Genomic DNA, 25,515 nt, shown 5'->3' on the forward strand with positions numbered 1-25,515 from the left:
TGGTGCAAGTTCGCGACAGTTCGCAAACGTAACAAAACGTAACGGTGTCATCAGCGTACGTACAACATAATAACGCTAAAGACAGAAGCCTTAGCTTTCCACTGCAAGGAGAGTTGACCATATTCACACGGCGGCCATTTTTCTTTGATGTCATACTCAAGGTAGGCAGGTCAGATGCTGGTATCATGATGTACTGATGTGTACCAGGTTATTAATTGATAAATTTAGGGGTTCTGACAATCATTATCAATTCACAGCTTCCAGATTGACCTAGCTTATTTCATAAGCTAACGTGAGCATTCAGCTACTTACTAGAGAATATTACTGTAAGCTAGGAAGTGGTAGAAAGCTAATACATGGTCTGGTTGTTATACAGGGTACAATATGGAAAGGCTTAAACAGATAACTGCTAATAACGTACTTAATAGCTAACGTAATGTTAGCTATCATAATGTTCTCTCAGAAGTCCTTTAATGTTAGCATTAGCTATTTTCTAAAGGTTCTAAATAGGTTTGAAATATGCTTTTGAGAGGCAGCTTCTGATAAGTGTAAAATGATAACTGTCAGGTATTGACGTAGCTTATTTCATAAGCTAATGTGAGCATTCAGCTACTTGGGTGATAATATTACCTTAAGCTAGGAAGTGGCATACCGTCTAGTTGTTATACAGGTTACAATAGGGAATTTAATTACCTAGCTAAAATATTGTTGGCTTGGAACAAAAAAATGTGTACCAGGTTAACAATCACTTCACCAATTCACCGCTTCCAGATTGACCTAGCTTATTTCATAAGCTAACGTGAGCATCAAGCTACTTACTAGATCATGCTACTGTAAGCTAGGATGTGGCAGAATGGTAATATGTGGTTGTTATACAGGGTACAATGGGATTTCCTAACTTAAAGAATGCTAGCTTGGAACAAATAACTCGTAATAACGTACTTCTTAGCTAGCATAATATTAGCTATCGTATTGTTCTCTTGGAAGTCGTTCAATGTTAGCATTAGCTGTTTTTTAAAATGGTTTGAATAGGTATCAAATATGTCGTTTCACTTTGAGACAGCAAATCTACCTCATTTTCAGACAGTAGAGTAATATTAATCAGGGTAAATATAGAAGGCATGTCGAACAGCTCGTCTTGATCTATTGAGATGTAGATAATGTAGTTCAGGTGTAAAATGAAGGTACAGTAGCTGTTTAACGCCCCACAGCTGAAGGTCACACGCGTTCATGCATCGATTACACCTGGGAAAAGTGAGAGGGAGAGCCTTGTCTTGATTTTCTGTCGACGCCGGCTCCTGTTGAACCGTTCCTCTTTGTATCGAGCTCCGGGTGAAGCAGAGGGAAATGTTACATCGCTGTGTGAGTCAGACGGTAAAAAATCAAGACGAGAACAGAGAATAGAGGGAGGGGGATCCTGCTCACCTCCTGTACGCTTTGACGCCGAACTCTGTCCTTGAGCTTGCCGCCGGCGGAGGATCCCAAATGTGGGAAAACAAGGAAGTAAGATCAGTGAATCATCCGCCAAAGCAAGAAGCTTTAAAACAGGTGGAACCTAGCGCTGGCCACATCCTTAAATTGACTGCACTGTTACTGTACTGCACACACACCCACCTGCTGCAAGTCATGCTGCCAGCACACATCCCAACCGCCCACACACACACAGAAATACACTACCTTTAACAATCCAGTCCCTCTGATGTCTCTAATCTCCTGATGTACAACATCGCTCTTCCTCCTGGTGGATTTATATCAAAGACGAACGCCAGAATAGTGAAAATAATAAAAAGGATAAAGTTTGAGGTAACTCTGCGGCATTGTACTCTGAAAAGTTTCTACAGCTACAATAATCTCTCCACCTGCTGCTTCTGGATGTGGCACAGTTGTCACTACACTCCATTATTTTGAAAATATCATCTATGAGGATGAAAATGACAACAGCTCACACCTGTCTAATAAAACCAACAGCGACAGCTTAACACCACGCGGATGATGTTGTATTCTATTTTCACATTGTGCACGTGTGTGTGTGTGTGCACAAAAAAGCTGCAATCTAAAGGAAACATCTGCTGACTCGTACAAGGCTTTTCTCTTTTGTGCTCTGTCAGGTGGAAAGCTTCAATTGAAAAATGTCAACTGTTTCCAGCCTTGAGCGCTGTGTACTTTTCACTCAGACAGTGAAAAAGGTTTGAAAAGACCACAGTTACGTAAGTTGCTCAAACAAGGACGCTATGTAGTCATCAAGTTAAGGTTACAGCTTACACGTGAATCTTTCTGTCCCTCAATATATATTTTTTAACTGTTTTTAACAATGTTTATTGTTATCAAGAGAACAACACTAACTCATATATTAACAATCACAAATACAACCCACCCTCAACATTGGACAATCTGGGCAAAAAAATAAATAAATACGTCTATAAAAAATAATTAATATAATAACATTGATAATAATAATAGTGAATAAAAAACAAATAAAAATAATTTACAATAAATAAATAAAAAAACATATATACATGAAACTATAATATAATAATTCAAATAAATACATAAACATGTAAAAGTTATAATAATACTATTAGTACAAATATTATAATAATAATCATAATAATTAAAATATAAGGATTGAAAAAAATAGTGCAATAAATAAATAAATAAAAATACAGACACATAAAATATAATAATAACAATAGTAATAATAGTAGTACAAATATAATTATAATAACATTCAAAATAATAGTACAATTATAATAAAATAATCATAATTATTGCAATATAATGGGAAATATTTGACCAAAATAGTGAATAAAAAACATACATAGAAAATAATTTAAAATAAATATAATACAATAAAATAAAATAAAATATTAAAGTAATCAAAATATAACAAGAAAAAAAATCTTACATACATAAATAGAGTAATTATAAATAATCTATATTCATAAGAGGCAGTGCCTTTCATAAGTCCTGATTTGTTAATCATTTTACTAGGGCTGTCAAAATAATGTATTCATCTCCATTTATGATTTACATTAAAAATAATGATTCAAAAATCCGACCTTGATATTTAAATTCATGACACATGATTACAGTAAGACTCGTCTCTCTCTGTTTATCTACTAATAAGCCAGCACCTGGCAACAGTGTAAAGGAAAAACTACCTTTTAACAGGCAGAAACCTGGAGCTGAACCAGACTCATTGGTGGAAAGCCACCTGCCACACAGCTGGGACATCACAAGCTTCACCAGTGATGCAAAAACGGTCTACACTTCCTGTCTCCTACATGGGTGTGGGCTCATTTCTACCTCCAAAAACTGTTGAATAAAAATCATCATAGAATTTTTATGCTAAAAAACGTCCTCTGTTTGCTCCTCATATTTTTGTTGTACTATACTAAGGTGAGAAAACTCTCCCCTTGCTGCATCGCCTTCCTCCTTCTCTGACTTCTCTCTGGGCTCTCAGTCCCTCCTGGCAGCTCCAGAGACCCGTTTCTTATTTCCACTTCAATTACATCCCACAGCTCGGTGCCTTTTCAGGTGTCCCCTGAAAGACGAACCTCTTCGCACGTCAAGAACGCATACGATCGTTATAGAGAGTGATCAAACAGTCAGAGTCCTCCCCTATCGTCCTGGACAAGCGGTGAGTAATGAGAGCGGGGGTCCGAGCCAAGCCGTTTGGCGGAGTAATCTCTTTCATAACGCCCTTCATCGGAGGGCCGGGGGTGATAAATAAACAACAGAGCGGAGGGCGGCGCGGCGGCACAGACGGCAGCGTGGAAGGCAGGCGGATTGTAAATTGGTCCTGGCCCGGGTGCAGGGCTGGGGGTCACACGGTGTCATGGTGCGACTGCTGCAGACACTTATTATGCTGAAGGTGTGATAGGTGGGGAGGGAGAGGAAGAGGAGGGGGGAGGAGGAGGAGCTGAATGGCAGAGCTGTCTGGGGGTTATGTTGTCTGCTGGACCTTGTGATGATACGGAGGCTCCCGTGGGAAGAGGGGACCTAGAAACAGCGTCCCTCTGCAGATGTACTCTCTGTGTATGTGTGTGTGTGTGTGTGTTAGCGCATGACTGGAGGCTTTTTTTCACCTCCTGTAGCTGTGAGAGGAGCTGCTAGGTGCACATTAGCGAGTCGCTGCAAGGTCAGAGCGGGCCTCGTTGCTCAGTGTCAAAATGGAGGACGTCGAGGAGGAGGAAGGAAGGTGGGTGGGTTGGTGTGGGAGGGTGGGAGGAGAGTCATCATTGTCTCTGTGGGGGGGTGGGCGCCCCCCTAGGGACCTGGGACCTTGGTGAGTCCTTGAACTCCTCTGTTTTCTTCCTGCTCAGAAAAATAAAATAAACGGCCGCCTTTCTGAAGCACACAGGAGAGTGTTTGAATGAGTGATACGTTATGTGCTCTTATGCTATAAAAGGTTGAGCTGTTGTGCAGGGGGCAGCTATAACTGTGACAAGTGAACGTTACTCTCAGGTGAATGAAGCACCTATCCATCTATCAAGTGCTACATGTACAGTCCGAGACGCTGCTTTGTTTAAGCTGAACAGCTGTCTGCCTGCCTCAGTCATAATGTTTATAATCAAGGTTGTGCATTAAAGATAGACACTGTGATTCAAACCCACGTGGGCTCATAGTGGACAAATACCATCCATTCTATTGCACTCCCAAGGATGGCTGTCGTAACCTTGAATTCCCATGGTTGGTTCGCCCAAACAGCCCAGTACGTAGATGTAGCATGTAAATATTGCCTATCGTCTGCATTGATATGCGCCTCTGGAAGCGGCAAACTTTTCGGGCACTCCGACGTAGCCGGCGGTTAGCGCTAAACAACTTCAAGCTAAGGCGATCATGGCCATACAAAAATGTTTTTCCTGCTGTTACATGATTGGTCAATACTACTCAGACAAACGGACAACAAACAGAAACCAGAACACTTCCTTTACTAAAATCTAGACATGGATGTAGAATCTGCAAATGGAGATCACTGGAGCTTGCACAATCTTAACAGTCTTATCCTGACCCAAACCAAGCCTTTAAAAGCTATGAAGTTAAGTTGATTAATAACTTAAAGAGGGGGTATTATGCTGTTTTACATTTTACGACATATTTATAATGTTACAATGTTGGATGTCCAGACTAAACGTGGGTGAAGTTTCAAATCTGTAGGTAAAAGTATGTTGGAGTAATCCCCAGAAGAAAGCGGGCTCGTAGGGGCGGGGTTTCTTAAAGGGACAGAGCTGATTGAGTCGTTTCAGGCAGAGGCTGTATGAGGGCCTGCACAGAGCACCAGTGTGAGCATAATTTGTTGTTTTTTTTACTGTGATACCTGTGGATTATCTTAGCATAATTTACAAAGTGAAATATGAAGCTTGAAATTAGCACAATACCCCCCCTTTAATTGATCGTCTATTTTTGATTGGTTAACTGTCACCTTAGGAGGATAAAATACCAAGTTTTCTTTGGTTGCAGCTACTTTAATGTGAGAGAATGCTACTTATCTGTACATTGAATTAATGTAAACTGAATGTTTGAGTAGTTTTGGGCTTTGTTGGATCGGACATCTGAGGACTTCACTCTGGAAACATTTGGCACGGCGTTCTGACAATCAATAAAGAAAACACAAATTATCTGACAATGAAATTAACATTAGTTGCAGCATTCAGGTGTTGCCCAATCTTAACCATTCTTTAGCCAAATTATCTTCCAGGCTCACGTCCACAAAACTTAGCCAAGATTGTCAGCAATAAACGCGGCCAAATCGGCTCTCTTTTGGTCCTCTGGTGCCAGAAAAGTGTGCTGACTAAATCTTTGCTTAACAGATCTTACTCTAACAAACGTTTGAACAATACTTGAGAGAAAGAAAATTCATAACTAATCGCTGAAAAAGTTCCTGAGCATTTTGGCGCATTTTTTTAAAGATCCAATTAAGGTTTTGCTTCTTGAATGTGAGGTTTTATTCCTCATCTCTGTTTGTATCATTATAAATTGAGGAATTTGGGGTTCTAGAATGTTGGTCGGATGCTTCCTCCTTAAAATCGACCGTGATTTGAATCTCTAAGCTTCATATTTCCTGCTGGATGTCCCACGTCTCTTTGCATTCTAATTAAAGAAAAGAAAAAGGTGTCTTTTCCACTAAAAGCATGCCAGAACATGCCTACCACAGCCCACATCTGTGCTCCAGCTTTGCCCCTTTTAACTGAAATTAGCCCTAGAATCACTTTTACATAACATACCACCGACACAAAGTACTTAGTATGCCATGCAGCCCACTTGGAGCCACCAGAGACGGCTACAAAGCCTGCACTCCCACGGATCGGAGTGGAGAGGAAGCGTGTGTGTGTGTGTGGCGGAGTGCTTGCGTCCGGAGAAATAGTTTTGGGCAGAACTTTGAAAGTTGTCTTCTTCTAAGTCCGTTGGAGCGGAAAAGGAAATGTTCCGAATGTAAAAGGGAATGTCAACATGTTTACCGAGACGAAAGTGAAAGTGAAACTAAAACAGGGGGAAAGTGTGGATGAGGAGGAGACAAACACACTCAATTGACTTTATATCCTGCAGTTTTCCTTCCTTCGTCATTCTTTCATCTTTTACCTCGTTCTCAGAGCGCTCTCTCTCTCTCAGCTCTACTGTCTTGCTTGCTCTGAAAGAATAGAGAGAACAATGAAAAATGACCCAGTTGATGAAGGCGGACGTGATAAATGGCCAAAGAAAACTCCGCCTTTTGAACCTCGTTCTAATTTTATGCCGCATCAAAACACTATTGTGCCAACGCTCGAGCTCCCACTCTGGAGTAGCAGCATCGCAGTGCACAAAAGCCCCCTTATGAAGTGTTCTGTCAGCGTGTAGAAGGAGGGCCTATTCATCTACACTGAGTTTAGCTTTATCAAAGTCATGCATGGTTAAGAGGGCGCGATCGCTCACTGAATATACAAAAGACTAAAGGATTTAGGGAAGGAGAAAGCTTCAGAGTCCACACACTCATTTCTTACATCAAACACCACTGTTCAAAGAGATACCGAGCTTTGTGTGTGTGTGTGGATTCACCTCCAGGAAATGGAAAAAGAAGGGAGCGTAAGGAAAGAAGCGGGGGGTAAATGGCAAAGTGGGCAAAGGAGAGTCGACATCCAAGAGGAGCAGAGAATGAAAAATGCATCAGCGGAGGTAGCCGCGACTGCATGTCTCTCCGCCGAACAACATTTGCGAGCACTTTCACCTTGATAACTTGTCACCAATGGTCAACCTCAAACATCATCCTGCCATGTGCGTACGCCACTGGCAGGCTTTTTCGTGTTCGACAAGACTTTTAGTTGGAAGCAAAGTGAGCGGCTTTTTGAGGCTGCAGGGTTCACTTAGAGGAGCAGTGGGTAAAGCTTAGAAAGATCTGAAGTCAAAAATGGAAATGATCTTCACAAGCACGATTTAATTATTTAATTAGAGTTTAATTTAGAGTTTTAGTTACCTCACAATGAGCTTTTTATATCTGCTTCCACACTGCACTACAATGTTGCAACAGCAGCCCAGAATATAAAAACTAGGGGTGGGAATTGCAGGGTAACTCAGAATACGATGCACGATCAGTGCGCGATATGATGTGCGATACGATGTGCGATACGATGTGCGATACGATGTGTGATACGATGTGCGATATGTTGTGCAATAAGATGTGCAATAAGATGTGCGATACGATGTGGGATACGATGTGGGATACAATGTGCGATACGATGTGCGATACGATGTGTGATGCGATGTGCGATGCGATGTGCGATGCGCGATGCGATGTGTGATACGATGTGCGATACGATGTGCAATAAGATGTGCGATACGATGTGCGATATGATGTGCGATACGATGTGCGATACGATGTGCAATAAGATGTGCGATACGATGTGGGATACGATGTGGGATACAATGTGCGATACGATGTGTGATGCGATGTGCGATGCGCGATGCGATGTGTGATACGATGTGCGATACGATTTGGGAAGCGATGTGCGATACAATGCGCGATACGATACGCGATACGATGCGCAATACGATGTGCGATACGATACGCGATAATATCACATTATAGAACAACCGTAAAATCAACAAAGGACTTTGGATTTGAAAGTAGCTGGTGCATCTCACATCTTTTTACCACTGCCTGACATTATCCAGCCGTCTTCTTCTTCTCCTTTAAACTGCTGTCAACTTACCCTCATTCATGTCATAAGCACCACCGCTGGAGTCGTAGTGATGCGGTGCGTCAAAATCGTAAGGACATCTGTTTAGAGCGCCTTATACTTGTAAATTAAAATGTTGATATTTGGCGCCAGTCTATCAATAATTGTATAGCACGAGTCAGGACGACGATATATTGCCGTATCTTTATTTTGTCCCACCCCTAATGAAAACCAAACGCAGGCTCTAGAGAGGGCCTTTCATGGTACCTGCGAGTTATGGGGCTACTGTGGTTTCTAGTTGCCATTGGAAACGACTAGATGCGAAAATGACCCGACAGCCGAGTTGATATATTACTACATTTTATGAAAGAGTTTTTGGTCTAAATCGCAAGTTTAAAGTCTTCTTCAATACAGCATGATGTTTATTTTATAAATCACGGTCCAATTTGGGGTAAAATAGACCATAAAGTGGGGCATGCTTTGGGGCGTGGAGAGAGATCTAGTACTCCCAAAAAAACAAGTTAGCAAAGGCCAATCGATGACAACAGAGTGGCCACGCCCACTTCTTGTATACAGTCAATGGCTAAGAGGAGCTATTGTCAGTCGGTTGCAATTTCACACTTCACTGCTAGATGCCACAAATTCCACACACTAGTTCTATAACTTCATAGTAAAACATTAAATGTTACTAACAACATTGTGTTTATTTTCCAGGTAATGAGGTCTTTAAAATTATCAGGGTTTATTCTTGAGGGATTATTATTAACAAGGTCAGCAAAATCATTGGGGTATATCCACCAGGGACGATGAACATCAACAGAAAATGTCATGGACAACCATTCAGTAGTAGTGTTTGTTTATTGGATTATTTGACTTGACAGTGGTGTTCAAAATCATTAGGAAGCATCCTCTTGGGACCAAGACAATCAATACCCAATTTAATGGCAATCTGTCAAGTTGTGTTGGACCAACAACAGCTATGATTAAAAGGAAGTAGTTCCCATAAATGCAATTAGAATATTGTCAAAAGGATTGTTGATACACTAGTAAGGATAGACAGGCCACAAATGGTTGTTATTATATCCTATTTCAGTACATCAAACAGTATATACAATCACAAACCTGGTCACATGGTTTTCACCAATGCCCCGCCCCTTTAAGAGACTAGCAGCAGGTCCTGAGACTATTCATTCAAATGGGAGAAGGGAACATGAGCAGAGATACTAACAAATTCCTTTGCCCAATAGTCACTAAACCACATATTGGGCCCATTTCTCACAAGCAACATATCTTGCCAACATTTGGCCACTTTTTGAAGACACATTCTTTCGACAGACAAATGAGGAGAGATTTTACTTTGTTCCAGACCCTTCTCTATCTTAGCCACAAAATCCCCGAAGCAATCTGGCAACACGTAAATCTCTTCTCTCGAGAGAGATCTGGCAACCGATATATTTGACTGAATTGTTAGCTGTTGACGCACTTTCCGTCTGGAACTGAAACCATTAACTTTTTCTTTGTAAAAAAAACAATGTTTTATGTTCATTTTTATTCAACAGTTTTTGGAGGTTAAAAAACTGGAAAATGAGACCACTTGGGAGGATTGTTTCTTGTCATTGACTCAGCTTGTAATGCCTCATTTTGACATCAAATCCTGCAAACAATTATACATTAAATTACCGCTGATTGGATTGCTGTTTTTTTAAGTCAGAAAAACTGAGAAGTTCAGTGAAAGCACACCGACGCCTTTCAGGCCAAGAATTGAGGAGGAAAACACACAAACCTCCAATTCTGTTTGTATTCTTTGCTTTTGTCTCTGTTCTCAAGTGCGAGCAGATCTGTGATGTTCCGACAAAGCAGAAGCAGTCTAGGCTGCAGATAGCTCTTGCCGGTGAGTGACTGCTTATGGACTTCTCACAAGGATGTGTCAGCTGAAAACTTTAAATTAGCGGCAAAGTGAAATACAGCGACGAGAGGGGGGATTCACTCCAGTGATTTCAAAACAAAAGCTGCCCGCGACCTTCAGTTTAAATGAAACCTTCATTTGTCAAGAGATGCTCCGACTGCTGAGGACCGACAGAGCTCTTTTCTCAAGTGTCTATATGTTACCACTTGACAGAGCAGTACTTAAACACATCACTGATATATACAGCTCTGCATTGTGCCAGGTTCAAAGGAGCCTGTAAACAGTATTTGCTTCTTCTCGCGCAGGTTTAACCTCTCGGAGAGGAAGTAACCCAGAGAATCAGAAGGCTCACTTCGCAGTCCTGAAGTCAGAGGCTGCAGTGGTACAGCCTTTGAGTTCAGGTAAATAACGCCTCCACACAGCCTCATTGATTGATCTCGCTGATATTTGGAGGGGCCGCTTTTAATTTGTAGAACCTGCTCACCGTGAGATGAGTGGTTTGATACACAGAGAGAAAAGCAATTTACTTCAGCGAGGATGAAGCTTATTTTCTCATTCAATTATTTTTTGGTCATTGGTCTGTGATCAAAGGCTTTTAAAGTCGTTCATATAAATCAGCACTTTAAATGCTTAATGTAACATTATCCAAAAGACGTGGTAGAAGAAAAATATTCTTTATAACCCTCAATTTTACTATTATGTGTAAGTCAAGTCAGTTGCCAGATGATGTCATGTCTTCTTTGGTCTCTTGTTTCATCATCTATTCATTATTTTATGTTATTACACGGCTGTGTTAAATACTTGATTCTGATTGGTTAATTACAGCATTCCGAGGTCTGTTATTTCTCGATAACAGACTGTTGCTATGAATAACAGACCGTTGCTAGGGATGCGACTCTAATCACACAAGCTGGAGGACTAACTGCAATTATATCAATCCGTCGAAAGAAGTGCGGCACATTTGAAGTCGGTCTGATTACAGAGGGGAAAAAAGAAAAGAGAGGGGAACAGGGGAGAGAAAGCAATAAAGAAAAAAAAAGTAGTCTACGACAGAATGAAAGACCTGCTCACCCTGTTGGGGTTCCATTCTGCGATAACAACCTGCTCACTGTACGTTATCCCTTTCGTATTACACGGCTATGTCGAATACTTAATTCTAATTGGTCGATTTCAGGATTCTAAGGTCTGTTATTTCTCTATAACAGAATGCTGCATCACTTCACAAAATCAGCCAGTTGACATTATGTCCAAAAAGACACATGCAGTTAACACTTAAGGGAACAAGGTATGGACTATGGCTGTTTTAAAAGACTGGATAATGGATAGATTTGTTGTAAACTGAAGAGCTCAGTGGGCCAGTTTTTAAAATCAAGCTGTAGAATCTAACAGACATTTTTTATTCATGGGAGAAAGGAAGTCATTTTCAAATCAATAAAACAATTTCTAAATCAATGAGACTAGTAGTCTGTCTGATTCACCCCGTTGGGGTTTCTTTCAGCTATAACAACCTCTCCTTTAATTTCTAACACTTCACTTCCTGCCCTTGTCTGTCTCCTTCTTGTGTGATTAGCTGCCACTCCCTGATTGGTTTCACCTTGTCTCATCAGCCTCACGATCCAGACATTTCGTCTCTTAGTTATCTTAGCTTTACTTTTGATTCCCCCCCCCCTCCCCTCTGGATGAATTGGACTGCTTCCCTGCTTGACCCTTACCTGCCCCGCAGTTGCACAAGCCTTGTGTTTTGGCCTTTTCACATTAAATGCATTTGACATGCACCGAGTCCACAGTCACAGTCTGCCTTTAGGTCCTTTCTGCTGTGTTCATGTGTCCGTGTTTGCACCGTACGTGACACCGCCGCCAGGGAAATGCCCACAAAGGGACTTGAAACCCTTTCAAAAGAGTATTCAAAATAAGTTTTATTCCACTTGGAAAAATATCTGACCATACCTTATTATGCGCATAATCAGACTATAAGATTAACATGGGTCCTGACCTGTTTGCCTCACTTCCTTACTGACATTGTACTATTGATGTAAGTATTTTAATGCGTCCCCGTACAGTGAGGTTAAACCGGGGCACTCTCAGTTTCGCTGACGCTATCAGAGCTGTCCTGATGCTGCAGCCTCCCCCCGTCAACAAGTTAAATAAAGCCTTAATTTACATTTAGCGCTCGACCCCGGCGCGACCTTTAGCCCGGTCGATCCCAGATATGATCTAAAATCTTGTACATCAGCAGAGAGGGAGCGCAGCAGGGTGAGGCCGTGTCAGCGTAGACAGATAACCTGTGCTTGAGTAAAGCAACCTCTCGATTATTTAAACCTCGGCACACATTATAAATCCCTCCTGCTCTGGCTTCTGTTCCAAAGGACGGTTTCTGTTCGAATCCGACGGCCGCTCGCTTCTCGCCAATTGAATGCCCACCGCAGTTTTCATTTAATCTGACAAGCATAATCTTCTGAGATTGCCCTTTCCCGCTGTGATGTTTGGAAAGCTTCTAAAGGACTCACTTCATTGATCTGAAGACACTTTAAGAGGCTTTATTGTTGTTGCCATGCCATAATCACAAATAGAGCCATTGGATGGAATAATGCCAAACAATGCCAGTCAGTGAGCGAGTCGACCATGCAATAAAAGGCTTAATGGTTTTATCATTGCTCTGAAATTTGTGCCGTCCATCTGTGAATGTGTGTTTGTGTAAATCTGCCAGCAGTTCAAGTAAAGCCTGCCTAATGTAACCACCACTGTTGCAGCCGTATAGATTAAAAGAAAGGGTGTTTTATTGTGAAAATACAATGCGATAAACTCTTTATCTTTGGGGATAAACTACTATTTTCATTGACAATCAGAGTCATTAAATGGAGGTTATAGACTCTCACACTCATCAAGTCCTTCACCTCCCACTGCGCCAAAATGGATTCCCCCCTGAGGCCGGCATTCAAGGTTTATGTTCCTAATGACCCTCAATAATTCACCCGTGATTGATCAGCGGAATCGACTAATGACTTACAACCCCAACGCCAAAGCAGAGACCTTAATCTCTGAGGCTTTTTCACAGCTGTATAAAGCATTGTCTGCTCCCCGATATCTAAATAACTCACTGCCATTGGTCGAACCCGGGGGGATATCTCACCGTGGTTGGCTGGCGTTTACGCTGAACACACATAGGAAGGGGAAACCGTGCGTGACGCAATGCGCCCACTTCATTCGGAGGACACCGCAAGGTGCGAGGACAGCCGCGGAAGATGTATGAGTCGGTGTCGTAATGTATTCATAGGGAGAAAAGATGGAGAAATTGGTCTTGAGACATGATGAAGCGCCTGCTGAGGTGTTCAATTAGCCCGACACTGGCGGTAGACTCATACATGGCTGAGCAATGACTCCATTTATCAGTGACAGTCATAATAGTGCAGAATTGTGGTGAAATGTAAAGCAAAGTGTGGATTTGTTACAGATTTAAAACAGAACGAATTTTAACACTTAGATACGTCCATAATCTAAAATCGGCACTTTTTAAATGGGACTCTTGTTAAGGCCCAAATTAGCAAGCCTAGCAGCAAGACAAAGCCTCATAAAGAGAGTTTAATGATATCATTTCATTACACTCCTGCTGCTTGACAGACAAATTATCTCAAGGGCTAGTTGAATATTTAAAGAAATGTGTTTTATATATAAAAAGACTGCAAAATGTAACTTTTCCTACAGATTCATAAAGAATTAAAACTAACTCCCTGAGTCCTGATCTGGGAAGTTCAAAGAACGCTGAACTGCCTTTCAGACTGTTCCTCCCCAAGGCCCATCAACACATCCAGTCCCTTCCACTAAATATTTCACCACGAGGTAATGCATGAATCACCCGAGCATACAGGGTTCACACTCATGGCAACTTGTAGCGGAGAAATTTCAACCATGTCTTTGTAGTTTGCGATTACATTCAGCTTTGAAGATGGCTTCTGTTTTCTGCCCTTGTAGCCGCTGCAAAAAGATTCTATCAGCCGCTGAAACCAGATCCATCTTTACTGAAAATCTATTTCAATTAGCTGCTCGATATAAATTTATCTTGAAGCTCTTGTCATTGATGAGTTAAGAAAGATGGAATTTCAGTGTGATTAGTGCTTTAAATAAAATAATACAGCTGGAAAAACAAAGCCTCTGTCTGCGTTGAATACTCTTCAAGGCTAGAAAATGCAAATTATATGCAGATTAGTAAAATGATTTATGTATTAATTTGGCAAGCTGAGTGGTGATTAGATGAGTGGGTGTAAGCAGCAGTGCTAATGCTCAGAAATGGCTAAAATCAGTATAGCAAAGGGAAGTGAAAAAAGGGCAATTTCCTTCATTTGCTCAGTGAGAGAGATGACCTTTTCCCAGAGTCCCCTGCCTGTGGCGTTAAGGAAGCGTACACATGAAGGGGATTTGAACTTTAGCTCGCATGGAGCAGCTGACATATGTATGCTAACTGTTTGTGTCTCTGCGGGGCTAGCGCAGATGCTGGCAGGGCACCAAGAAGGGAAGTCAGAGAGGGGTGAAAGAGCATGCTGAGCAAGGACTCTTCTTAATGTCTCATTTAAAGACTCATCATGCAGATTGTATTTAACGGGAAAAAACCCTCCTATCTTTGGTGGAGGGAAAATCATAAAGGGCAACTTGTGAAATCGTTTTAGGTTCAGTCTACTCTAAGTGATTACCACTACTAAGTGTGTTAAAGAGGGGGTATTATGCTGTTTCACATTTTAAGACGTATATATAATGTTACACTGTTGGATATTCAGACTAAATGTGGGTGAAGTTTCAAATCTGTAGGTAAAAGTATGTCGGAGTAATCCCCAGGCTTCTCAGCTCAGTCTGCAGGCTGCTGTGAACACCAGGTTTCACACTGTTTTTTCTACATGCTGCACTGTGTGATGTCACAAGGGCTGGCCAATCAGAGGAAAGTGGGCTTGTAGGGGCGGGGTATTCTTAAAGGGACAGAGCTGACTGAGTCATTTCAGAGGCTGTATGAGCGCCTGCACAGAGCACCAGTGTGAGAAATTAGCATGATACCCCCCCCCTTACATGTCTTCTTGGTTCTATAGGAGCTTCTTTAAGTCTAAGTCAATAATTCTGATGATGTCATAGTGATGTCATTCGCGTTATCTTGGCTTGGGCAGTAAAACTTGCATCACAAATTGAGGTAAGGGGTTTTAAAGGGGACGAAAGGTGCTAATGAGTTTATATGTATCATTATTTAGTGTTTCCAACCAATTGACTCAATTAATGGCCACCCTAGTATATTTGTTGACCAATTTAAGTGACTGACTGACTGAGTGACTAAGTGAGCGACGGTACTTTCAGAGCCCTAGAGAGAGAGAGTTGCGACATCGCAATGGCAGAGCATGGAGCATATTGGACATCCACTAACGCAGCTCTGGATGCATCAGTTGACCTGCCTCACTTTCGTCTTAAAGGTTGTAAATAGTACTGATGCCGCTTCATACCCGGTTTGCAAGTTCAGGTTAGAAGTCAGAATGGAGGTTTGTAAGGAAGGACAATCAGACCCCTTCATGGAAAAAACGGCAGCACTGGCTTTTTGGAAGACTGGCAGTTTGATACTGGCTCTGAAAGTCAACAAGATACTGAGCCCTAAATTGCTCCCGCAGGCACAGCCATGGGTGTGTGAATGAAGTAGATTAAATCCCGATGGGCAGGTTGACACCTTGTACGGCAGCCTCGGCCATCACTGCATGAATGTGTGGACGTAAGCATGCAGGAGCACGGCAAACAGCAAGGCAGCACAGTATTTGAAATATTAACTTTTACTGGGTGTGATTGAGGTTTAAGTTTTGTTCAGAATAAAATATTCATCGGTGCTATAAAAAATCTGTGATACCACAAGACAGACTAGAAAACGCCATCTCCATCCTCCTCCTTCCATCATATCTAGTTGCGACTTGAGAACCTAACTGACATGAACCACTAGAATGCACCATATTTCCTCTTCAATAATTAATTTCTAATTCCCTTTGAAGACAAAGGAAACCCAGAAGACTCAAACACATGCACGGGCGATAAAGCCTCTGCTTCATTAAACAGCGAGATTGAAGCAGTGAACCTCAGAGGCAACAATAACTTTTATTCTAAGCTTCTGTTTCAGTTTTCAATCTTCCTCTGGCTTTCTTTCCCCAGCAGAGACAGCTGTGTGAAATACAGGACCACTGTGCCTGCCTATTATGAAAGGCCCTTTAAAACCAGAAATAGGCTACATCCCTGACTGAGCAGCTATTTGACAAACGGACAGGGAGCTGAGGTCAGTGTAGCATGCCGTACCTGACACAGCTGGCGCTCGTCCAAGGCAATATGGGCTCCGTCTCCTCATACCATCTCTGTGAAAGAGGAGAAAAGACAGAGGCAGGTCAGGGAAGCTGATATTAAACTCAGAGAAAGGGAGGATATTGGAAAAAGAATGGAGGAGATTAGATATAACTGTGAAGATGCAGGAAGTGTGTGACGCTGTATCACTTTTAAGATTGACTGTTATTACTGCAACTTAAATAAACTGCACAAAAGCAACAGGGAAAGTGAACCCCTGCTATCCTCCGACGATGATTAAACCGTAATATCAGAAGAAATGGTAACATGACATGAATTATACAGACATTAGAGGCAGCTCTGCTAGCAACCCCTTTGCCAGACATCCTGTGTGCACCAAACAACATTGGAGAAACACTTGTTTTTACGTAATAGGGCTTTCTTAAGAGTTTATATTGGTTTTAATTACTGGGTCTGTTGTTTTGAAGATGAGGAGACATATAGGAATGATTCGGCTTCCGGTTAAAACCTTTTCAACATTGAACACTGAAGAAATGCTAACACAAGCTAAGCCCCATAAAACAAGCTAACATAATGTTACTAGTAGCTCAACTTAGTGCCCCTCCTGATGTTCTGTTTCTGTCAAAGAGTGTTGGCGAGACTTTGATGGTAACATGATGCGCATTTTATGGATGTTAGTGGCAGCTCAGTTAGCAAACCCTTCACCAGACATCCTGTGCGTACCAAACTACACTGGAGAAACACTCGTTTTTACGGAAAACAGCTTTCTTAGTGTTTTTATTGACTTTAAAATCCAGGTCTGTTTGTTTTGGACAGGAAGAGACTTTTGTGGAAAATTCAGCTAAATTCAGTTAAACCTTTTCATAATGAACACTATATGAATCCTAACACAAAAACAAGCTAAGCCTGATAAAACAAACTAACATAATGTAACTAGCCCCTCAGCTCACAGCCCCTCCTGATGTTCTGTTTCTGTCAAAGACCGTTGGTGAGACTTTGAAGGTAACATGATGCACATTTTATGGATGTTAGTGGCCACTCGGCTAGCAGCTATCTCGCGGGACATCCTGTGTAAACCAAATAATATTGGAGAAATACTGATTTTTACATAAAACTGCTTTATTTCATGTTTCAATGGTTTTAAATAGACGGTCTGTTTTTTTTGGACAGGAGGAGACTTTTGTGGATAATTCGGTTAAACCTTTTCATAATGAACACGAAGGAATCCTAACACAAAAACAAGCTAAGATAATGTAACTAGCAGCTCGGCTCATTGTCCCATCCCAATGATTTGTTTCTGTCAAAAAGCGTTGGAGAGCCTTTGATGTTAACATGGCGCAGATTTTATGGACGTTAGTGTCAGCTTGGCTAGCAGCCCCCTCGTCGGACATCCAAACTACATTGGAGAAACACTGATTTTACATAAAACTGCTTTTTTTTGTGTGTTTTGACTGGTTTTAAAAACCACGTCTGTTTGTTTGGACAGGAGGAGACTTTTGTGGATAATTCGGCTACTAGTAAACAGAGGGAATCCAAAACAAAAAACCAGCTACATAACGGCTAATGCTGCTAGCTGCACTGCTCACAGCCCCTCCTAACGTCATGTTTCCGTTAAAGACCATTGGAGAGGCTTTGATTTTTTACCATAAATTCCTTATATTTAGTATTTTTTACAATACTAGGTTGAATGATCTTATTATTAAAAATAGGAAAACACAATGTTAATCAAACATATTCTAAAGTAAATTAATTAAACGTCTAGTTTCTTTACTAGTATCCTCCTAAAATTGGTGGCATTATCCGATCTTATATCGTGATTAACATTTATTATTAATCAGTATAGAAAATAATGTTATGATTTTACAGTATATTTGTAAATGCAAACATCTCTCTAAGTTAAACTCATTCATTCAGTAAATGATTCAGCATCATTCAGTTTTAAAGGCAGCAGACACACACCCTCTCTCTCTGATGCAAACTGAGTCTCGCCTCGACTCAAATTGATCTCGACGCAGACCATGAGGGAAGTTTTAAGTGTAATCAGCCCCCTGCTCATCTGTATTCTGCAGCCACGGCCGCTATCTCCTAACTATGGCAACAAACAGGCGGAGTAGGTGGAGGGATCTATTGATGTATGCTCTTTTATGAGAACTTATCATTCAAGACCCACTTACGCCCAGAAAAGGTCAAATGAAATTCGCTCGTATCAAATTGAGTTTCTCGCTTGATTAATAAGCTTCCGTGACAGACACCCGCGCTCCTACACATGACGCATTTCAAATCATTTTGGAGGTTTTTCATTCATTTGAGGACGGCACAGAACTCACAAGTCTAATTATAATATCCCTAAAGAAAATATTTCAATTACCAGACTTGGCACAATCATTGAGACTTTCATGTTTCACTATATGTCTCTACTCAAGCTGGATGTCCTCCTCTTCTGGTAAAAATAAGACCAAGGCTGTCTGAAGTACTCTCTCACTACCTGCTTTATACTCACTAAACTTTATAAAAATTAAATGATTTAGCAGCAGGCAGTGTGACAGACAGAAAAACACTCAGCAGAACCTCTCAGAGCCAAAGCAGAACATTATTAGATTGCTTGTTTTTCTGACCAACAGTCTAAACCTGTAATATATAGCAAGCTGCCATATTCGATATAGTAAGGGTGCATTCAGACCTGACCGCTTTGGTCCGGACTTTCCTACTTTACTCTGAAGGTCCGGTCCATTTGGACCAAACCACCAGACCCTGGTCCGCCACAAAAGAGGGGACTCGGTTCGATTCAGGTGAGAACATTTTGTTTACTTCAGGGAGCTCTCCCATGTGGAAATTCTGACCAATCAGAAAGCAGGTTCCTTGCACATCAAATATGTTCGTCCGCTGGTAAAAGCTGTCGTGTGAACAACCAAGCTCAAGGCAAAATGCGACATTGTAACAATTTGGTCTTTGATTCGGATCAAACAAACTGACTTTAGGTGTGAAAGCTCCCGCAAAATATTTGGCTTGAGTAATTTAACTTGAACACAACGAATGAACGGTTGTTTTCAATCGCCTCATCACTTTAGGTTGAGTTTCCAGGCATTCAATCCACTCTTTGAGGCCAAGCTTAAAGAAAAGTCAGAGGCAATGAAAGTTGGTTAGGAGTTACCCTCTGGGGACCATGACCATGTCAGTACAACAAAATGTGTCACCAGAGAAAAGTTTAGCGTTTAGTTTATGCGTCATCCATATCGTAGTAATCCAATTAATACATAGGGCAGAAATGGAAGATTTTTTTATATACCTCTTTAAAGATATAATATCAGTTGCGTTGTCTTTGGCGGCACCCATGGTGATAACCGGTAATTGCAGGAGCTCACTTCCCAGATATCCAGACAGTGTTGCATGTGTGTCGTCCACGGTTGGCTCTGGTTCTAATGGTTGATTTTCCTCGCGGATAGGTGCTTTCCTTTTTCAACTGTTTGCCTTCATCTGAGCGTCGAATTTCATCTTTTCTTTGTTTGTTCAGCCATAGTAGATTACTGTTTACTCGCAACACTTGCTGAGATCGGAAATGCAGCCGCTTAGCTCCGCCTACCCTCTCTGGCAGACCAACCACTGCTGGGTGATGGAAACGCGTCACTAACTGGGTGCCGCTTGGAATTTTTTCCACAAAAGTCGCCACAGACATCCAGTCCATGATACTGCAGATGCAAAGGCTTTCATCAGTGGGCCATAGGCTCAATCACCATTGTGTTACCTCATTTGGCGATAGATAGACCAAACAGACCATGAAAATCTTTGAGATTATTACTTTAAATGTCCGAAAACACAAAGGTCTTTACAATATTGGCAACAGAGAAAAGAAGCAAATTCTCACATTTAAAAATCTAGAGAATCTTCTTTCTGCTTTAGAAAGACTCAAATAACAACATTAGCCTCCCTGGAGCCAAGAGGCAGGTTGAAAATAAAACGTAAAAAGAAAGGCAAAAAAAAGTTTCAAGCCCGTCATTGTGTGACTGTCGCCCTGCCATCGAGGTGAAGATCGAGAGAGGAAACACCCCGTCAGGGTCAGGATGGAGCCCTGTCACCGCTCCCGCTAACAGGCACAGAGCAGTGCGCTCTGGGTAATTGGGGAGAACTTTCTTTGCCCTTGGATTTGAGTGGCAGGTCTCGGCCGTGGCAGGAAGTCAGTCACCTGATCGCCGCTTAGATACACTGAGCTGTCAGTTAGTAATCACAGCGCTGCATTAACAGAAGTGTCTCTAAGAGAGGGAGAAAAATACACAACCGAACACACACATAATAGCGTATAAACCCACACTCAGAGGAGGCAGCGGATGAGCAACCAGCTTGTAAATTGGCTTTCTGTACAGCTGCATATTTATTGGTGTATTACAAACATGCTTTGGTGGCCTTGGCACACTTCTGCCGTACTATAGGAGCCAATTCAAACATTTTTCTCGTACATTTACCTAATTGTGAAAACATGCCTCCGAATAATTTCTCTGACGCCATTTGGAATGCATTACAACCCCCCCTTGTCACCGTGCTAATCAGCATAATATGAATTATTGCTATCATTACAGTGGGTGGCCGAGAAATAACAATAGGTCTTAATTATTCAACAACGAGGAATAATAAAGGGGAAGCAAACGCACCTTTAGTTCCTGCTGCCAACAATCATTAGACTTTGTATCTCTCTCTCCTTTGGGAGCGGAACACGGCTGCGTTTCTCTGTTGTGGGAATCATTTCCAAGACTGTGATGAGTGATGAGCTTGTTTTTTTGTCCTCACTATACTGCTTGTGTTGTTTTTCTCTGAGTGCTCAGTGTGGAAATTACCATAAGAGCCCAATAAAAAATGGTCGTGCAATGTTTTGGTTTTTTTTGAGGTTTTATTTCAAGTGTGTAATTGTTATTGTTTCTGTGTGAAATTAAAATGATGATTGGGAGGGTAATTTTGCTCGGGTTTCTTTTCAAGTCATGTTGTGGAGCCAGATTTGAAGTCAATGCTGGCTACCTTTAACATAATAAAAATACTAATTGTATCACTCAGCCTGAAAGTTTTTGAGTATATTGTTCTGTTTATTGTTGATTCTTTGACCCCAGTTATTCACCACTTATAAATACACAGACGAAATCATACTGTGCATACAATGTTGTTCTACTTATAATATCCGGATTATTATGCACTTTAGTTGACCTAGGATCACATTTTTTTTATATCTGTCTATAGGAATGCTAGCATGTAAAGCAACAGCTAACAATGCTAACATGCTAATAATGACAATGCTAAAATGCTGATGTTATAGGCATAATCTGGGATTTTTTTTATTTAATTTTTTTGGTTTGTACAGTAGATGTCAGTTAGCACGGCCCCTGTTAAGCTAAGCTAGGTAGCGCTATGGGGCCATGAGTAACATGTATTTCAGCCATTATAAAAATTGTCCAAAATATTATTAGAAATTCAGTTGTAGTGTACGCTAGATTTTGAATATTTTCACCACTTCTGTTTGACTGCAGACAGCCCTTTCCTTGGGACTACATTTTGACTACATTTCATGTTAGCATGCTAGCATTTGCTGATTAGGACAAAAAGCAAAGTACAGCTAAGGATAATGGAAATGTCATTTTTTTGTAGGCATTTGGTCAAAATTATTAGAAAATAAAATTTGACTTGATGACAGCACCATCCCTACAGCCACAATGCTAATAGGACTACAAATTCATCTGTTGCTAAACTAAATGTAACTACTTTTTGCTGTATCCAGCTGTATGGGAATTCCCACTGCATAGAAATATCATTTCTCTTGGTCACTGGAGTTTTTTATGCTAAGAAATTAGTTTAGGAAAAATTTGGGACATCACCTTCTTCCAGTGCTACTTAGCTAATTAGCTAATTAGCCTTATGAGTGAACATTACAAATAAAAGGAGACACACAGGCTGTGTAACCTTTTAAGACACTGCTAATGTGTGATAAAACCTTCTCTTATCAAACTAAGCGATGACAGTTCTAGAGATGAAGGTAAGACCATTATTAAAACCGATTTAGCTACAAAACGATAACTCCTGTACCTTCAACGTCTCTCTGGGCAGCAGGTTTGATTACCTTTAAAGGAAAAAACTGAACTCTGATCCATCCTGTAAGCCCGCTCAAAAGGATTGCAAAATTCGCAATATTCATTTTTTCTAACTGGGAGCATGAATTACACCGGGGTATAATAATTCCAGGTTGCCGAGGTCAAACTCATTATAGTAGACTTTCCTTGAGAGATAGAGGATTTGGCTGAATCCGCAAATTCGCTGGTACTGCAGGGTCTCTCTGACCTTTCGGAGCGAGTTGCCAATCAAATTTCAGCCCGTCTTAATGGAGACATGGTGATTACAGAAGACACGATTCAGAGCTATAAAGCGCTGTCCTTCAAAGGAAAATGAAGTATCAAATGAGTGAATGTGGCTAAGGACGGATGAGAAAATACTGTAAGGATTTCATTAGCGCTTTCAAGGAACACAGTTTCACTCTAGTAATGACCTAATCGACACATCTGTCAGAGCCGGCCTTCGTCTCAACGTCCTATTGACACTCCAGGAAGCCTGATTGCCGCTAAGTGGAAGGGGGGTTGTCACAATTCAAAGCATGTCTTTGTGTGGCCTGAAAGGTTGAAACAGATACCGTTAGATCCTGAGATACCCGCAGGGGGGGAATGAGATAATTAACTTTCAGCTTGAAGGCGTCCCTAAGACTTCCTGTCAGCTGCTGTTAGCGTTGTTGACAAAGTCTTCAACGACAGCAGATATGGAAATGGTGTTCGATTTTTTTCATTTCAATTACTTCCCAGGTGATTTATGCAATGAAGACATCCTGAGCTGGAGTTCAGTGTATTCACTGTGCCATGGTGTAAGAAATTCAAGGTCACATTTCACTCCCCTGCCCAGCGGATTACATACAAAATTGAATTTCTAGCACATTTTAAGATCATAAGGGTCTTTGTCGAACCAAAGCAATGCTCTTGCTTTATGTGAACCACTGCCAGCTTCACACAAATTTCTGATTTTGCCCCTGAACGCACAAAATATTGGCTTTTGGGTCAAGCAGACTTTGGATTGTGCCTTCCCAAGAAACGTCTGGAACCTGAGGACCTGACTCAACCTCGACTAAAATACCAAGCTACTACCCTGTTTTTGCTTCAACAGCTTGTTTCAGATACTTTCAGACAGTCATCATATTGCATCTAAAGGTTGTAAGGAATTCATAGAACCGTAGTTATATTTGTAACCAAAAGATAATCTTATCTTTTGCGTCACACATGCCCAACCCAAAGCTTCAGTCCTTCCAGACTGCCCAACATCACTGTTAGCTAAAACAATGTGTCTTAGATGTATGATCTGAACTGCTAGCTTAACGTTAGCTTAGCAAGGCTACAACAGAAGTTGCAGGGATGGAGAGCATGGCGTCAAGTAACAATCAGCTCCATTATTGATTATGCTGCTGGTTATTTTCTAGATTAGCTGATTAAAAGTTCGGTCTAAAACATGTACATGATGATGTCTGTTAATGTCTCAAAAAATATATCACGTGTAATTGGAATTTTCAGCCATTTTTGCATTAAAAAAAAGCCTTTAGAATGAATTGATTATCCAAATTCTAGGCAATTATCTTTCTTTTGATCCACTTAATAATCAGTCAATAATTAATTGGTGTTATCGTCCAAGAGCTAATAGAGCTGGTGTAACAATGCGAGTAGTAAGGGCGTTATAAATCCAACAAAACACTTCAACAGTGATCAATACGTAAGGATAATGTATATTGAGCAGGTTGTTATCGCATAATGGAACCCCGACTAGGTGAGCAGGACAGGTCTTGTCTATATTGTCTTTCTTTCTGATGTCAAATTTACTGGACTTCTTTCGCCAGATTGATATGGTTACAGTTAGTCCTCCAGATTGTGTGATTAGAGCCTCACCCCTAGCAACGGTCTGTTCTTCAGAGCAACGGTCTGCTATCGAGAAATAGACATCGGAACGCCTGAATTAACTATCCAACCATCCATCCACCCATTTTCTTCCGCTTAACTGGGGTCAGGTCGCAGTGGCTCCCGAGGCGCTCCCAGGCCATGTGGGATATATAATCTGGGTCAACCCCGGGGTCTCCTCCCAGTTGAATGTGCCCGGGAAAACCTCCACAGGCAGGCGCCCAGGAGGCGTCCTAATCAGATGCCTGAACCACCTCAACTGGCTTTTAATGTGAAAGAGTAGCGGTTCGACTCCGAGCTCCCTCTGGATGTCTGAGCTCCTTACCCTATCTCTAAGGCGTAATTAACCAATCAGAATCAAGTATTTCACATAGCCGTGTAATAATGTAAAACACTGCTTTCCATCTAGCAGAAGTAGCTTCTCTTATTTAAAAGGTCACAAATCTCCACAATCAACATTCTTAAATCAGGCAATCACAGCCAGAAATTAAACTCCTGATTTGAGTACGGCCTCATCATGTTAAGAGACGACGGTGCCTGTTCCTTTAAGAGCCTCGGTTTATGAATGGTGACTTTTTAATTTTAATGGAGGTGACCCAGATCAAATTGGAAATGGCCTAGATCTTGATTACTCTAATTATGCACCTGCAGCACACAACACACAGTGTACTTGACTTAATACGTGGCTGTTTTTTTAACATTACTATAGGCTTAATCGGTTGACCTTTACAATGCACACGGCAATATTAAAGCCCTAATTAAGAGCCCCATTAGAGCCTGAGATCCTGTCAATTACGTCCTTAAACATTAAGATTTAGGACTCTCTAAGAATCTGAGCGGCCGTTGGAGGCCAACGTCGACCTGAGGAATTAAATAGTGGTAGCAATGGCCGCACTGGTGTTAAATCTTAATGCAATTACATGACTGGAAATGAAATTAAAATGCTAAAATATGGGGGTTTAAAACTTTTGACTTAGAGGGTACAGTCTTTCTCAAAGTCAAGCATTAATTAATGACTTATGTTGGGGTGTTAAAAACACTTTTCTCCGGCCTGTGGAGAAAAGTGGAGAATGTAAAGCCGGAGAACAATGAACATCCACTATACGCTCCATCCCATAACCAGCGAATCATGTGTATCAAACTACAATATGTCCGCCGCCTTCCTCCTTCAGAGAGAAAGAGAGCAGCTGCA

At 41.3% G+C, this 25,515-nt stretch overlaps 1 protein-coding gene across 1 annotated transcript in view; it reads right to left on the reverse strand.

The window, feature by feature from the left end:
* Positions 1–25,515, reverse strand: part of LOC138603565 (beta-1,3-galactosyltransferase 1-like) — a 118,493-nt gene that overhangs the window by 41,840 nt on the left and 51,138 nt on the right. The window contains exon 3 of the mRNA XM_069675416.1: positions 16,363–16,418. The gene's annotated coding sequence lies outside the window, so the exon portion shown is untranslated. The remainder of the gene's footprint in view (positions 1–16,362; positions 16,419–25,515) is intronic.

Source organism: Semicossyphus pulcher, unplaced genomic scaffold (assembly GCF_022749685.1).
Source record: "Semicossyphus pulcher isolate SPU_LCO1_2020_fin unplaced genomic scaffold, fSemPul1.0.p SCAF_24, whole genome shotgun sequence".
In the NCBI taxonomy this organism is placed as follows: domain Eukaryota; kingdom Metazoa; phylum Chordata; class Actinopteri; order Labriformes; family Labridae; genus Semicossyphus; species Semicossyphus pulcher.